Genomic DNA, 16241 nt, shown 5'->3' with positions numbered 1-16241 from the left:
GATGATGCTTGCTGGCGTTCCTTGAAGTATGAATATACCTCCCATGAGGCTATGTAAGGATGTGGCAAAGAAATGTCTGTATTTTGATAGTTGATTGACCACCACCATTATAATTGTCTTTTGGTAACCCGTTAATGAAATCTGATGTAGGGATACTTGGCGGGTCTCGGATCATGCCATGTGGTATCGGCTAGGTCAAATCCTGGCCACACATCACCAACTGCTTCCAACCACTCCAAGGCAAGGTCAACTATAAAAGGGGGTGTTCATCTCAAGGTAAAGACACTTACTTACACTTACATTCAGAATTCCAAGAGAATCATTCTTGGCTATTAAGGACTAAGTTCTGAGCCCTCGTCTCTAGCCTGGTCCAACCCCTCTTAAGCGCTTGGCTAACTTGACCATCAGAATCTCCACCCTTTGGATAACACCCGGGGCCTCTGATGTGTACTCGTCTCTTGTTTACAGGTCAGACCTGTTGGCCTTAGACACTAGTGAAATCTTCTTGTTGCCCTTGGCCTCATATTTGGCAGTAACAATTGGCGCTGTCTGTGGGAAAGTTTTCAACACTTTCCTTAAAAAACAACTTAACTTAATCAATTAAATTTCCGACATGGGCGATAAGCAAGACCACACTCATAGTGCTCAGAACCTAGTCACGATGTATCAATTCAGCTTGATAGGCTAGACACCCTAGCCTAGAGGTTGAACGAGGTAGGGCATCCGACAGGAGGCTGCCCGTAGGGTGGCCACCCCATCAGAAGCCAGGAGCAATATAGTGGACGATCCACCCATGCACCACTGGGTTAGTGCCCGATTGGCCAAGGGAATGCCGACAACTCAACGTCCAACAACAGTAATCGACAGGCCAGTAAGCCCCCATCGAAGACCTCTTGGCTTCCCAGTCGGAGAGGCGAACCAGTGGGGTCCCATGGCAATTGCAGGGACCATGATCGCCATCATCGCCACGTAGAGGGTAGCTGGGACAATGGTGGGCGCTCTGGCCACTACAGTCCTCCTTTGAGGGCTGGAGCCAATGCTCCGCCTCTCCCCCAATGATCGTCAAGTTCACAAGGCTCAGGATGTGGTGACATCCGGGCACTCTAGGAACAGGGCCAACTCTTCCCACGTGAAAGAGAAACTGGATGAGGTCCAGGCCCCCAGATCGACGTCTCGGCGACCTTCAGGCATAGATAGGCGCCATCCAAGATCAAATTCGACAAGTGAAGGAGGGCCGAAGTGATGCTTCCACCAGTCAGAACCCTTCATCCACCCGGATAGATGCCTTCACCAACTCCATCACCTCGGAGCCACTTCCACCTCATTTCAAGGCTCCCACTTTGGAGACCTACGATGGGATCACAGATCCAGATGACCACTTGGAAAGCTTGAGAGCACCCATGCTCCTCTACGGGTACTCCGACGCCTTGGTGTGTCAAGCCTTCCAAGCCACTTTCAAAGGAGCAACACGTAGATGGTTCTCCACGTGCTCCCCTCGGTCCGTCAACTCCTGGGAGCAGTTTACAGATCTCTTCCTCTCCCATTTCATCAGCAGTTGATAGTGTCAGAAGACCATTGTCTCCCTAATGTCCATCAAGTAGAAGCGCGTGGAAAGCCTTCGGGCATACATAGACCGATTCAAGCAGGAAGAGCTCGAAGTAAGAGATCTTGACCCCTCGGTCTCCATGCATGCAACCATCAATGGCCTCTGGCCCAGACCCCTCAAATGGTCCATATCCAAGACCGAGTTCTTGAAAAGGCACAAAAATACATCGCCGCCGAGGAAAATGAAGCTAGTGAATGCCTCCAAGAACCAAAGGCCGAGCCTAGTTGAGGGGCCACAGACACACCAAACATACATATGCCATTGAACTTCACTCGAACACATTTACTGATGCAAGTAGGGAAGGAGGGATACGTGAAGTGGCCGACCAAGATGAAGAGGAACCCAAAGAGAGGTAACCCCAATAAGTACTGCAAGTACCACCGCGACACCGACCATGACACCAAGAACTGCTACGAACTCTAGGATGAGATTGAGTCCCTCATCTGCTACAGGCACCTAAAAGAGTATGTTGAGGGCAACGTTGGTGCCTCGTCCTTGCAACAACAACAATAGGCCAAGCCCTAGGCCCATCACCCCTTAGCTGGAGTTATTGAAGTCATCGTTGGGGGCTCAACCTCGGGTGGAGCATCATCCTCGGCTCGGAAGGCATACACTAGGCAATACAACGTCCAGAGCCTGATGCCCAAAAGGTTGAGTTGCCAGACAGTGCTACACTGTAGCACTAAAAGGAAAGAACTAAGAGGCCTTACTACTAGGAGGGGCTCGGCCTCGGGGACAAATGCACATTCAGCTGTGCCTGAGAAGACGGTACGAGTTGGGTCGAGCACCCAATTAAAGCACTAGCATCGGCGGATTCCCTGATCGAATGCACATTCAGCCGCGCCTTCGGCCATGTCCCCAGAGAGGATAAGAGGCCTCAACCTACCAAAACTCTATTCGTGAGTGGAAGACCAATACCTCGCACCTAGAACTCCGAGGACATCCAGATGTATTATCAATGATGTAAGTATGACTAGTGGAAATTTTGTGAGTAAAGTGTGCAAGTTTCTTTCACCTTGGCTTAAGTCACTTTAGTGTAAACATTCTCGTTTCATCCAATCAGTAGGACCCCTCGGCCGAATGACCGGTCGTAGCACACAACCTTCATTAAGGTTATACGCTCGAATTGGATGTCATCCCAAGGCACATGACTCTTGGAGAGTCATATGCTTAGTCACCTTTTTTAGCTAAGGCAAGAACGTTTGGGATGTCGGCCATTGTTAATGAGTGGCCTATGACATCGGCCTTAGCCTTAGAGACCCTCAAAAGAAGCGAGTCTTTGTGTAGGCCAAAGAGTTGACATCAACCCATCATTAACACAAAACACAATGAACAAATACACTAAATGAATAACGCTACCCCGTCAAGGCAAAGGCGCTCTATGACCTCGGCCGCGCACCATTTGCTGGGTCTCGGCCACGTGTGAGTCTGGTCTCTCTAAGTCCCTAAAGAAGAATACACCAGGTAGGCTAAGGCAATTGCCTCCCTTCCTTTTTGCTAAGGAAGAGGGTCCCGAGACCTCGGCAATAAGGGTCGGCCTTGGCTTAACAACCTCAAGGAGAAATGCCTTCTCGAGTAGCTAAGCCATGAGTTATGAGTTTCTTTGCAAAATATGCCTCTTTGGGGGAGGCATCAGCCCCTTGCGTGAAAGAAAAGAAAAAGCAAGAAAAAGAAAGACAAAGGCACAATTTTGGCAAAGAAGAAACTCAGAGAGATCAAAAGGTTTATACATTCAATATGTCCACTCAATTTCCTTTACAAAAAGAGGCCTTTAATGGGGGAGGCCGAGCCCCTTACAAAAAGATTACCAAAATAAAAGAGGAAAAGTAGTGAAAAATTGTCCAATGGGAGCCTCGACCCTATGCGAGCATCTTCACTTGGCCTCAATGTCAACGTGCTTGTCGGGTACCTCCTGTTGTGTAGGTTGCTCAGTGCCGCCCCGGCCCTCGGTCGGACGTTGTAAGAAGCTTGAGGCCAACTTGGCGACTAAGAGGGAGTAGTTGAGGGCCTACAATGGGAGCCTTGGCCCTACACGAATGTCGTAAGAAGCCTCCTAGACGAAGCACCTCCCATTGTACTCCTCCAATGGGAGCCTCGACCCTACACGAACGTCGTAAGAAGCTTGAGGCCAACTTGGCAACTAAGAGGGAGTAGTTGAGGGCCGCCAGGGCCTCTCTAGACGAAGCAAAGCGGAGGCTTCAAGAGGCGTCCGACTGAGCTGTGGAGGAGTACAAGGCCTCCGAGGCCCACAAGGAGGAAATGGTACAAACTACTAAGCTTCGTGGATACCTTCTCCAGCTACCACCAGATAAAAATGCACATCGATGACGAAGAAAAGACCTCATTCATCACCGAACACGGCATTTATTACTACAAAGTGATGCCTTTCGGACTGAAGAACGCTGGGGTCACTGTCTTCCACTTGTTATTTGTACATACTGCTACAAAGTGATACGGTCCTAACTTTTGGCATTTGTACATAACCTATTTCTTTTCATAAATTAAATGAAGTCTTTAAAGTTACCGAGGTAGACATTCAACCTCTAGAGCCACTGTCTTCCACTTGGTATACACATAGATTTTGTTTTGCTACAGTAGGTGTGGGAACACTAATAGAAAATAAGGAAGATGCTGGATCAACAGCAGACTTAGGCACAACCATTTTGCTCCATTTTACTTAAAATTTTCATCAACCTCTTCCATTCCAGCCCATTTGAATTTTTCGCATTCAGTATTGCAATCATCACCAAGTGTATATCTAGCCTTATACTACTATATTGCAGCAGGCAAATCTAAAAAGAAAGGGGGATTCAATGTTTCCAGGATCTGTTGATACTAAACCTGTTGCTCCAAGGAAGGTTTGTTTTTATTCTCATATTTTATCCTATCTGGAAATGGAATGGTTTATTCTCTCCGTGTTTTCTAATGAGTTATTTTATGTGCCACAGGTCAGATATGCACCAAAAGCTCCTCCTCGTAGAGCACCCATTTCTGTTGGACCTAAAAATGTAACATTATGCTGTCATATTGCATCTTCACATGCCACTGGTTATTGGTTAAGTCCGATTACCTACTTATAACCTTTTTTTGGTCCTGCTTTCTTACAGTGAAGAAGTTGAGGATGTAAAGGCTTCTCAAACAAGAGAGTTACTGCAGCGTGTCAATGTACTTTTGTTTTCATTCTTTTCATTATAAGTATCAATTTCTTTATGTTTGATGAATACTATGTTCCTTAAGTCTGATGTGATTTACTTTATGCATGTCTAGGAAAGTTCTGTTAAGGGAAGGCCTAAAATTGAAAGGAAATGTAAGTTATCCTCTATTGTTTTTCTTATGATGATTTCTGTTAATACTGCACTAAGATTATAACTCCAATACCTTCTATCCTGGTTTCTAGTTACTTCTTTCCTTTACTTGACTTAATGTTTTTTTTTTTGATAGGTTTACTTGACTTAATGTTGGTAGTAAAGTTAACTGTAGGATTTGATGAATTATTCAATGTGACACTAACTTGTATGACTCACTGTTGCATCTGTATGGGCTTTATTATGGCTTAACCTAGTGGTACTTCTCTTCCATTCCATCTTCCTAATAGATTTCAATTTTCTAGCTTTCATGCTCACTTTTCTATCCTGAATTTATGTATCTCCAACAAAAATAAGTTTTCTAGAATTCATACTGCTTTCTTCCCCAGGTAAATTTATATTTTTAATGATTACAGGAAGGTAATAATGTCTTAAAATGGTTGTGGGTTCAAAACTTATGCAACATATCCAAAGATTTCAACTTATTCTGATGTTGAACGTGCATAATATTTTACTCCATTTGATGATCTAAGATTAAGGCACTGAGTCTCTTAGATCTTCGTCTCGTTCTTTTGACTTCTTCCTATTTCTCTAAATAATCTCATTGAGAGTATTGTAAGAATCATTTCTCCTTGTGTTTCAGCCTTTTAGATTCACTAATTAGGCTTTTGGGTATGTCACCCATTCTATTTTGATTTGATAATGGAAAATTTGTTGACATTCCTCTACTATGTGTTTTTAACAATGTTCTCAAATATGTGGCTATAGTTTTCCAAATCATTGTATCTCTTGATGGTTGAAGCTCCCCTCTCTTCTCAAAGACGTTTGCGCAGACATAAGGAATTCACGTCAGTTGGAAAAATCTAAGTAACAGGGGAGTAGCACAAAGCAAGTGAAGATTCAGCCTTACATCGGCTAGCTTGTCAAGTAATGTGTCTCGAACAGCCTGGGGGAGACCTGGGTCCACAGTTAGCGGTCCCTAGTAGGAAGCATGCCGGTGATCAGGGTGTGGCCGATGCCTACGTTGCTTAGCGAGTCACCCTCCCTCACGTTCCATTTTGGGCGGAACAACCGACGTACCACTAGCGGGATGTCATCCCACGAGTCTGAGGAGTGAGTCCCCAATTGTCGAGAGCCTCCGATAGCACCCTCGGCTTGGTGGTTCCTCATCGCCACCTTTTTTGCCCTCGGATCTTGAGGGGCATTGGCCGGCTGCTTGGGTGTGACCGTCTTCCTCTTCTCGGCCTCGATAGTTCCCTTTGCTCAAGACGATTCCCTCTCGTCAGCCTCCTTGAAGGCTCCTCAGTCTGGCCCTTCTTGGACTTGGTCATTGTTGCTTGCACAAGCCTCTCCTTTAAGTTGCCGTTCATTTTTGCAATCAAGGAAGACAATCAACCTTAGAAGGAAGGCAATGGAAGTTAAACAAACAAGAAAACTAGCTGACAACAGGAATGCCCATACCGAGGGGGAAGGACTGAGGCTAGACCACACCAAGGTTTCCTCTATCACTTGGGGCCTATTGTGAATCGTCCTAGTCATCCGAGTCCGATTCATCACGGCTGACTCCTCCTCCCCTTGGTGGGCTGCCACGGCCAGTCACCTACATAGGGAACTCTAACCCTATAGCCCCCTATGATATGGTACATTTCGAATATAGCCCTCACTTGCTCTTTGCCGAGCTCACTATCAAAGTCAGAGTAGGGATAATGCATCAATGTCATGCCTCGGTGCTTGGCCTCGGCCCTCTCCTCGAGTGTAGGCTCTTCAGCTTCCTCCGGCTCCTCCACTTCAAGAAGCACAGGGGCATTCCCCGTGGCATCGGCCCTTAGCCTCGTGGAGCAAGTACTTTCATCGGGAGAATCTATGCCTCGTTCATCACGCTCAGCTCTGCCTGGGGTGGTCCTCTCTCTCAGGACTTAGGTCGAGATGGAAGATGAGGTGCTACGGTCACTCCAGTCAGAGAGTTCATAGCACTCAAGTCTAGAGTCTGAGGTCGATATGTTGAAGACGGGAGTCCTTTACCTAGTGATTGTTCGAGGAAAGAAGACTTAGGGAATTGACTAATTGGTGGTTGAGGTCTTTGGATCACAAGTGAAGACTCAAGGTTCAAGAAAATGGTGAAGATTTGCTCAACCAAGACCCCTATTTAAAAGGGAACGTATAACTTAGATCTCTTTTATCCAATGGCCGTGAACTAGCCGATCTAACAACCTAAACCGACGAGCTACACGTGGCATTGACCTCGGGAAGATGAAACGGTGCCAAAGGAATGGGCCGGTTTGCCTGGCAGCTCCGAGTCAGGAGTGACCCAAATTGGATGCCCCTTCACACCGTTTCGCACACGGCCTCGACCAGTCAGCACTAACGCCCGTCCCATGTACGAACTTGTGCACTGGATGACGTTGACACACGTACGGGGCTTGGCCAACGAATGGGGAGACATTCTCGGTCCATCACGATCATCCACTAAGACGGATGCGAACAAGGAAGCAGTCACCACACAGTTGCCAAGAAGAGTCCTCTGCATCTGAGGCCGACGCCTCCACGCAACTACATGGTACTCTCTTTGGCCGAATTCGAGGTCTCCGCTCAACACCTCATCCAACCTCGACCACTACGGCCTCGAAAGTGGGGGGCAAGTGATGTAGGGATACTTGAAGGGCCTCAAATCGCGCCATGTGGCATTAGCTAGATCAAATCCTAGCCACACATCACCAACTACTTCCAACCACTCAAAGGCGAGGTCATCTATAAAAGGGGGTGCTCATCTCAAGGTAAAGACACTTACTTATACCTACACTTACATTCAGAATCCCAAAATAATCATTCTTGGCTATTAAGGACTAAGCTTTGAACCCTTGTCTCTAGCCTGGTCTGACCCCTCTTAAGGACTCGATTAACACCTGGGGCCTCTGATGTATACTCTTCTCTTGTTTACACAGGTCGGACTTGTTGGTCTCGGACACCAACAAAATCTCCTTGTTGCCTTTGGCCTCATATTTGGTAGCAAAAAAATCCATTGATATATCCCACCAGATCTTATTAGGAATTGGTTGGGCTATAGGAATTCGAGTACTAGAACATTCTACCCCTTACAACGCTGGAAAACTTCACATTTTGAGATCCTTCTTATAGCCGGACTAGTAACAGATTGCTCTCAATCACTTTGCTGTGTTGTGATAGCCAAAGTGGCCACCTAAGGGACTAGCGTGCACTTCTTCGAACAATTTGAAGCAAAGATGAGAGTTTGGACCTAACATTATCCCTCCTCACTTCTATAACAGCTCATCTTTGCATACCACTCCCTTGGGTGGGTCCCCTCCCCTCCCCTCCCTCTCCCTTTTCAACCTTTTGAACAATTGCTTGTGGGAAAGGATCCTTCCTGGTCTCTTTCCTCACATCCTTGACCCATGTAGAAACCAACATTGATATCCCTTCCCTTTCGATACTCCACTTCAAAATCATAGCCGATCAATTTACTTAGAATTTTCTATTGAGCAGGGGTGGTTATCTTTTGTCTTAGCATGTGGAAGAGACTTTGATGATCAGTTTTGATCTGGAACCTTTTACCAAGGAGATATGGCCTCCATTTTTGCATTGCCTTGACTATGGCTAGAAGCTCATTCTCATATTTTGATCGATGTAGGTTGCACCCGCTGAGGGCCTGGTTGAGCAAATTAAAGCAATCAATGGACCATCTTGTGTTAACACCTCCCCTATTCCCTCGTCACTAGCGTTGCACTCAAGGACGAAGGGCTTGTGATGCGCTTGAGGGATTTGAAGGCTTCCTCTAATGCTTCACTTCACTTCCAAGCTCCCTTCCGAAACAACTTTGTTATCTGACCATAACCTTTGATAAACTTTCTGTAGTACTCCATTAGGCCGAGAAACCCCCTTAGGCTTTTAACCTTTGATAAACTTTTTGTAGTACTCCGTTAGGTCGAGAAACCCCCTGAGGCTTTTAACCATAACCTTCGTCATGGTTGAACTTCCACCCCTTTAGTCGAGATAAGGTGTCCCAAGTACTCAACCTTCTCCTTGGCAAGCCTACATTTGTTCCTTCATACAAAGAGTTGGATAGCCCTTAAACCTCAAAAACTTTCCTTACATTTTGCATATGCTTGGCTAGTCCTTTACTGTAGATTAGGATGTCGTTGAAGAAGACTATTACAAATCAAGGCAGGTCCCACCAAAAAATCAGGTTCATGTTGAAGGTGCATTTGACAGGTTGAAGGGCATTACCAAGACCTCATAGTGCCCTTTGTGGGTTTGGAAGGTTTTCTTCAAAATATCTACTTCTCTTACTCTACTTTGGTGTGAAGACCTTCGTTCGTATAGTTTGTCCAAGAGCCTCGTCAATTATAGAGGATTTAATCCTTGCTAGTCGCCTGTTACCGTCCTTCTTTCAAACCAGGAGAGGTGGGGATGAAAAGGGACTTGAATTGGGTTGGATAATCACTTGTTGAAGCATCTCGTGCACCATCTTTTCTATGATATTCTTCTGGAAATGGGGATATCGATATGGTCGAATGTTGAAAGGGCTCGCTCCATCAATAAGGGGTATGGCGTAGTCCCGAGCTCGGGCAGGAGGCAGAGGTAGGCCTTGAGGTTCCTGAAATAGATCAGCAAGCTCCTACAACTGGGGTTGCAGTGGGGAGTCGTTGTCTTATTTATGCCTAAAATGATCATTATCTTATTTACCTGAGAAATAAAAGAATATGGGTAAATGCACTTACTTGGTTACTCAGGTAAGGGCATTTACTCGAGTAAGTAGCTTACTGAAAAGCAAACGGGCCGGAAGAATGAGGTCAAAACTAATATGATGAAATTTGAAATTCAAAAAACCTAACTAACCAACTTCTTCTTCTTAGGCTATGTTTGGTGATTAAGTAGTTTGAGAAATAAGCATTTGTTGTACAAGTGCTTATTCTAAGTACTTATTTGAACAATCACTTAATGTTGTTTGGTGACCCATTTGCCAAATCACTTATTGGGTATTTTAAGTACTTATTGCGATGGGGATGTTTGGTGAGTCACTTTACCAACAAGTGCTTATTTTAGCATACATGACATTTTTAGCCCCTATTTTACACATACGTATAAACAATGGTTTTCACATATTATATTATACATTTCAAATAAACTTGTCATATCACCACATCGAGATACATGAGAATACACATGGGCCCACACATGCCATTAATAAAAAAAATAATAATAATATCACCAATTATTCATATTAATAATTAAGAAAAAAGAAAAAATTGGATTATGCAAAATAAATAACATAAAAAAATTCAGCAAGTGCATATTATTTGTATAATGTTCAACAAAAGGACCACAAATTAGCAGTTTTTCATACACATTATTACACAACCAAATCACATACAATAATCACAATTTTTGGTTTTTATCTTTGAAAATAAAAAAATTGATTTTCAGCAATATATTGCACAAAAAATATAAAACAAACCAGAAACGGTGGAGGGTATACGATTGGGATAGCTTACCTTTGGACGCCAGCAACTTTATGATGAGTTCTCGGCATTAAATCCCTCAAAAAAATGACAATAGAACCAAGAAAATTGTTTGAAAATGTAAACCGACCTGATCACCAATTGGGTTTTGCCATTTCGATGGTCGTTGGTTACACTCAAGCCTAGTGCCGTTGCTAGTGGTATGTGCTCTTTTCGAATGGAGAAGGAGAAGGGTTTTCTCCTTTGTGGGGGCACTCTCAGTATTACGAAAAATATGCAGGGACCGGACCGTACCATAAAATTTGAATAAGCATTTGTTCAACAAGTGCTTATCAAAGCCACTCTCAAGTGGCCTCTTTTTTATGTACTTCCTTTTGTAATAAGCACTTATTCTCGATTTATTTGCCAAATAGGAACAAGTGTTTATTTTCCACTTGGGCCCTGTTTGATAATTAAGTGGTTGTTAAAAGAAATATTTATTTTAACTATTTAAGGTTGTTTGGTAACCCACTTTTCAAATCATTTATTATGTTTTTAGTACTTATTGGGGTGGGGATGTTTGGTAAGCTATTTTCCCCATAAGTGCTTATATTGACACAAATGACAACTTTAACCTTCATTTCACTCATACATACATACATACAATGCTTTTCACATGTTATGCTATACATTTTAACTAAGAGTCCACATGGACCCCACTTCATCACAGTTGAGAGCCCATATGGGTGGTAATCCCCTCAAATGTAGTCTTCAAGACTAGGTTTCGATGGGTTACCTTACGGTGGAGAGGAGCAGCATGTGTTGGGCTAAGGGCTTGGCATCGTTGACACTAATAAGGTACAAGGCAACTTGATGGTATCCCTTTGTTATAAGAACAATCAACGGTGAGGCTAGAACTTGCACTCAATGACAATGGAGATTCTACGACTCTGTTCTGGTAGGAGAAAGGAAGATGGACCTCGATTACCTATAGGGCACCGTTGCTAGATGCTTTGTCCGACCGCAGAAAAATAGTAGGGACTGAATGATGTGGAAACAGAGATATCGTGATCATCTGGTTGGTGGAGGAAGAGGAAGAAGGGTGATGGCCCGTAATGCTCTGTATGACGCTAGTCTGTTGGGATTTCGGCTGAAAGATGGTTGAATGACACGAGAAGGAGAAGGAAGAAAACATGGTGAGGAATGGGAGAGATAAGGGAGAATGTGAGAAAGAAAAGAAAACACTGTCATTGCTAGAGTTGCAGCGACCACTGTGTATATACGAGGAAGAGGATGAAAAACAGAGAGGGGAGAGGAGGTGGTCGGATGCTGGTTGAAAAGGAATGGGTGAGATAGAAGAATAGAGGGAAGAGAAGCAGAGGGAGAGTGTAAAAAAATGGGATGGAGAAGAAACCAGAAGAGAAAACGTCGTCACCCCTGCGTGTCGAGTGTTAAGAAGTGGAAGGAGGTGCACAGTGGTGTATCGACTTCTCGTGTTGGTGGAGAGAGAGAGAGAGAGAGAATGATTACAGGGGTATTTTAGGTATTACAAGAAAATATTACGGATTGGTTCCTCCCATTTTTTGGGAGTACTTCTTTCAAGAAGTGCTGAAAAAAAAGCCAACTTGAAGTCAACAAAGAAGTACATCTTTAAAAAAAGTATTTCTCCACTTTTTTATCAAACACATAAAACCACTTAATAACCACTTAATGTGTGGTCCCAGTTCTTAAAAGAAGTATTTCTTATAAGTGTTCTCAAACAGTTGGACATTGTTTCCTGTTTAGTTAATAATAATATCACATTTCATTACCAAAAACACCTATCTTGCGTCTGGAAACGTGTTAATTACCATCCTTTGTGTCTAATGAAGAGAAACTTGCATTTAAAAAAAATAAATAAATAAATAAAGGTTTTAGTGATTTTTTGCACTTATTTGAATGAAAAAAATGACCCATAAACCTGCAAAATCTCTTTTATAGATTTGAAAAAATAGCATAGATACCTCCCTTCCGTTAGGTAAGGGAAACATTAAAGTTACAAAATTACCCTTCCTACTATTTTTGACTTTCTTGTACAATTTATTAAAATTTGAAATTTCTGCTTCACCCGAGCATACCCTTAATTAACGAGAAATTATTAAACAATGGTAAATCAAAAGAAAACCAATTTGCCAAACTAGAGGTTGAATAAAAAAAAAAACAAAATGAAGATGAAATCTAAAAAGAAAACGTCAGGGATCAAACTGTGTTTAACGAATGAAGATGGGAACCATCATCTATTGCTAGTGACGATGACTAGATCTGCTGATGAAGATTCCAACAAGACAACAAAGAAAAAGCAATTCCTAATTGCCAAAAGGACGAATTGTTCTCTTTGACGATAATTTAGACTCCATATGGGCATTTTAACTGCAAAAAGCAAATAAGTCTTTAAAATAAGGAATAAGAAATGCAACCTTCAAATTTTTCCGATGGTTTTAATTTTGGTTGAATTAGGAAATGGAATAAAGAGAAGAGATGCAAGCGATAACACCACCTAAATACTCTTTTTTTGGTATTTTAGTAAATATACATCTAAAAGATAATCGGAAGGGCATGTATGGCATTTTAAAAATAATGAATTACATCTACTGTATCAATGTTAAAAAAAGGGAGGTATTTAAACTTTTTTCAAAACTTTAGGGGAGTTTTATGACAGTGGGTCTTAGATGCATCCACCTCGTGGACCGTGGTGGTCGCTATCTCAACTAACCCACCAATAAGATCAGCCTACACATGGTTTAAACATCAAGTTAAAATTGATCAATATAATACATTTTTCAAGAGATCATCTCCGCCCCACACTACCTCACGGCACATCTCCACCGTGTATTAGAAATATCTCCCGATGATAATATTAGTCTCGATGATGTTATCATCGGGAGATATTCTCAATACGATGATATGGATGTGCTGCGGGACGGTTTCTTGTGGGGTGGAGATTAGGGGTGACAATTTTCCCTGACGGGTATCTGGGCTCCCCGACCTGACGGGATTGGATATGGGGGACATTTTGGCGGGATCGGGGTCAGGAATGGGGTGGTCCCTGAATCCCCGATTGAGTTCAGGGACGGGATGGGGAATGCAATCCTCGCCTCGACCCGCCCCCATTAATATTATAATTATAAATTATATCTATTATATATAATATAATATATTTTATATATTACATAATTAAATTTATTATTAATTTATTCGTAAAACAGTAAAACATAAACATAAACCAGTAAACCCTAGCTTTGTCTTCGTCGCCGATTCATCGACCGTCAATCGCCGACAGCCGTTGCTGACTCTCACCACTGCCCACTCGCCCGTCGAACATCGGACATAGGAGAGGAAGAAATACTTGAGTTTCGAGTCTCGGCAAAGGTCAGAGAACTTAGAGAAGAGATACTCAGAACAAAGATCTTCCTTCAACCTTCGTCATCGTCACCGACCGCCGTCGCCGTCACCCTTTGGACTCTCTCTCGGGGAATTCGGGGATTCGGGTCTCCGACGGGGAATTCATCCCCGCTGTTGCCAAGAAGCGGAGCACAACAAATTTCTTTTGCAGGATAAAAAAAGTGCTCTTCGTCCAACGAGAGACATTGTTAGAGACGTTGAAGAGCTCCGTAAATAATTCTAACAATAACAAAGGAGGCTCAGGAGGTGGAGCAACCGAGTAAAGAAAACGAGCAGGAGGAGTGATGGACAGAAGGATCAGGTTCTCTGACAAAGTTTCAGCGGGAAACAAACTGCAGAGCAAAGCAGTCCGGCGAAAAGGAGTGTCGGGCGCCCGCCGAAGAAGGCCATGGGAACGCTTCCTCTGCCCCCTCCTACGCCGTCGAAGGGGTGAATATAGAGGCAGAGGAGGAAGACGAGCATATTGCCCTTTCTTGATATTTTCTAATAAAAGTTATCTCATTTTAATTATTATATAAAAATATTGATATTAAGGAAAATTATCCACGGCGAATTTGAACGGAAAATTAACGAAAAAAGATTTTTGTCTCACGGTCATATTACAAGAGTCTTTTATCGCAAAACAAAGTACATAAGGTCTTTGCAACAGACCCCGTAATAGGGGAGTCTTTATAATTTACCCTTGTTAATATTAAACCACCAAATGAATTAGCATTATGAATCTTTCGTCTGGTGAGAAACTTCTAAGAGGCGTAACATCTGCTGTGGATTCACGTGTGAAGACCCGGGTGCACCACGGTCCACGGGCAGTGCAGTCCAAGTTAAAAAGGACGAAAGCTCTTTGACACCTGAGTGTTTCCTTCCTGGTGTCATAAGTTGTATGAATTTCTGCACTACATACAGGGATGAATGAGCCATTTTGGATCACCCATATCATTTTGGTAATGTTTTAGTGTCTTTATTTCTGTGTAGAAGAAGAAATTGGAAAAAGGTGGAGAGAGAAAACCGACGATGCAACCGTCACCGGTGGACGGTGGTAGCTCGTGACAGGGGAGAGTAGAGGCCAGGACACAACGAGAGAAAGAAAGAAAGGGGAAAAGGCCTCTCACAAAATAGGGGATTGGGCGGGTTTTAATTTGACAAATATTAAAATCATTTTGTATTCCTGACGCCCGTTAACTTTTAATTCATCTGAGCTCCCCACCTCCCTCCCTCGTCGATAAGGTAATTTCTTTCCATCCCGATCCATCGGGCCGGTGAAACACTGGTCGTACTGTAGCCTGTAGCCGTTGGTCTGGGTGTGGGTGTTGATGGGACGCGTTTCCCTCAACACGAGGAGGAGGGACGACTGACGACGGGTTTTTAAGTGAACATGGATGGGACGGAATCTCTGACTGTACACAACGTTAATATCATCGAATCCTTTAGATATCTCTCGATTTTTGGTTTCGGCCTTACATATGTTAGGGTTTGTAATCCTGCAAACAATTATAGTACCAAATACTTCTGTGTTCACTGTAACGTGGTCTGTGCACAGTTCATCAATGCGACTTTTGTCTCGGAAGAAATTTTCTCCTACCTTTTTGATTTCGATTTCTTCGAAAACAAATGAAATAAATGAATGAAAGAGAAACATCCCATGTGAACTCCTTATGTTTGATGTGACAATCCAAGCCCAACAGCTGCTGCTTCTATTTTGCGGGTAAAACAAGGATTACAAGTTTGGTTTGGAGAGTTATGGATTCCCTGCTCTTGCTCTGCTAATTATTAAAAATAAACAAAATCAAAGGTGTTAAGTTGGCCTAGGGGCTAGCCTAGGGCGACCCATCAGTTGTCTTTCTTTAGAATATTTATTTTTATTTTCTTCTTTCACATTTGGATGAGTCTTGAAGTTACATAGGTAAATAGGTTCTCCTTCCATGGAGTACTGTAGGCGGGATTCTAGATTTTGTCCAATGAAGAAATAACACTTGCAGTTGCAGACTGCCGTTTACAGCTCTCATGGATTGAATCTGCACCTAGCACCCGCCACCCAGTTGAGAAGCAGATAAGTCATTTTTTTTAATTCTTTTATTATGAAAAGTCATTTCGTTCCTCTGCAAAATTAAATAATGAGCCTCTCTGAGTGTTTGTCAATGATTTTGATTTTTAAAACATAAACAGTTGATACATCAGCAAAGCTCATTATTTTTGCTGATGTGGTAATTGTCTTTGTTTTGAAAAACAGAATCGCACAAATGCCCCCTAAAAAGGCCGGCTTTCATCCAATGTTGGCCTTCCCTGTTTGGGGTATCAGGAGGGGTGAAATGGGTAATCGGATATGTTCTTTATAGAATATACACTCACAGCACCTCGCAGCCTTACATTAGGAATATCTTTCCAAGAATAGAAGATGTTGCTATGCACAGGCACAGCTGAATGCGCTATGAAGTT

The 16241-nt window shown here is 43.1% G+C and overlaps 1 protein-coding gene across 1 annotated transcript in view; it reads left to right on the top strand.

Annotated features, from left to right (window-relative positions):
* LOC104607618 (uncharacterized) overlaps positions 1-15383 on the top strand; it is a 38797-nt gene extending 23414 nt beyond the window's left edge. Inside the window, exons 14-17 of the mRNA XM_088888030.1 lie at positions 4390-4464; positions 4555-4614; positions 4714-4771; positions 4874-15383. The gene's annotated coding sequence lies outside the window, so the exon portion shown is untranslated. The remainder of the gene's footprint in view (positions 1-4389; positions 4465-4554; positions 4615-4713; positions 4772-4873) is intronic.
* Positions 15384-16241: the final 858 nt, after the last annotated feature.

This window comes from Nelumbo nucifera, chromosome 5, assembly GCF_055504915.1.
Source record: "Nelumbo nucifera cultivar China Antique chromosome 5, China Antique-T2T, whole genome shotgun sequence".
In the NCBI taxonomy this organism is placed as follows: Eukaryota; Viridiplantae; Streptophyta; class Magnoliopsida; order Proteales; family Nelumbonaceae; genus Nelumbo; species Nelumbo nucifera.
The sequence above is the reverse complement of the archived record's forward strand: the minus strand, read 5'-3'. Positions and strand labels throughout refer to the sequence as shown.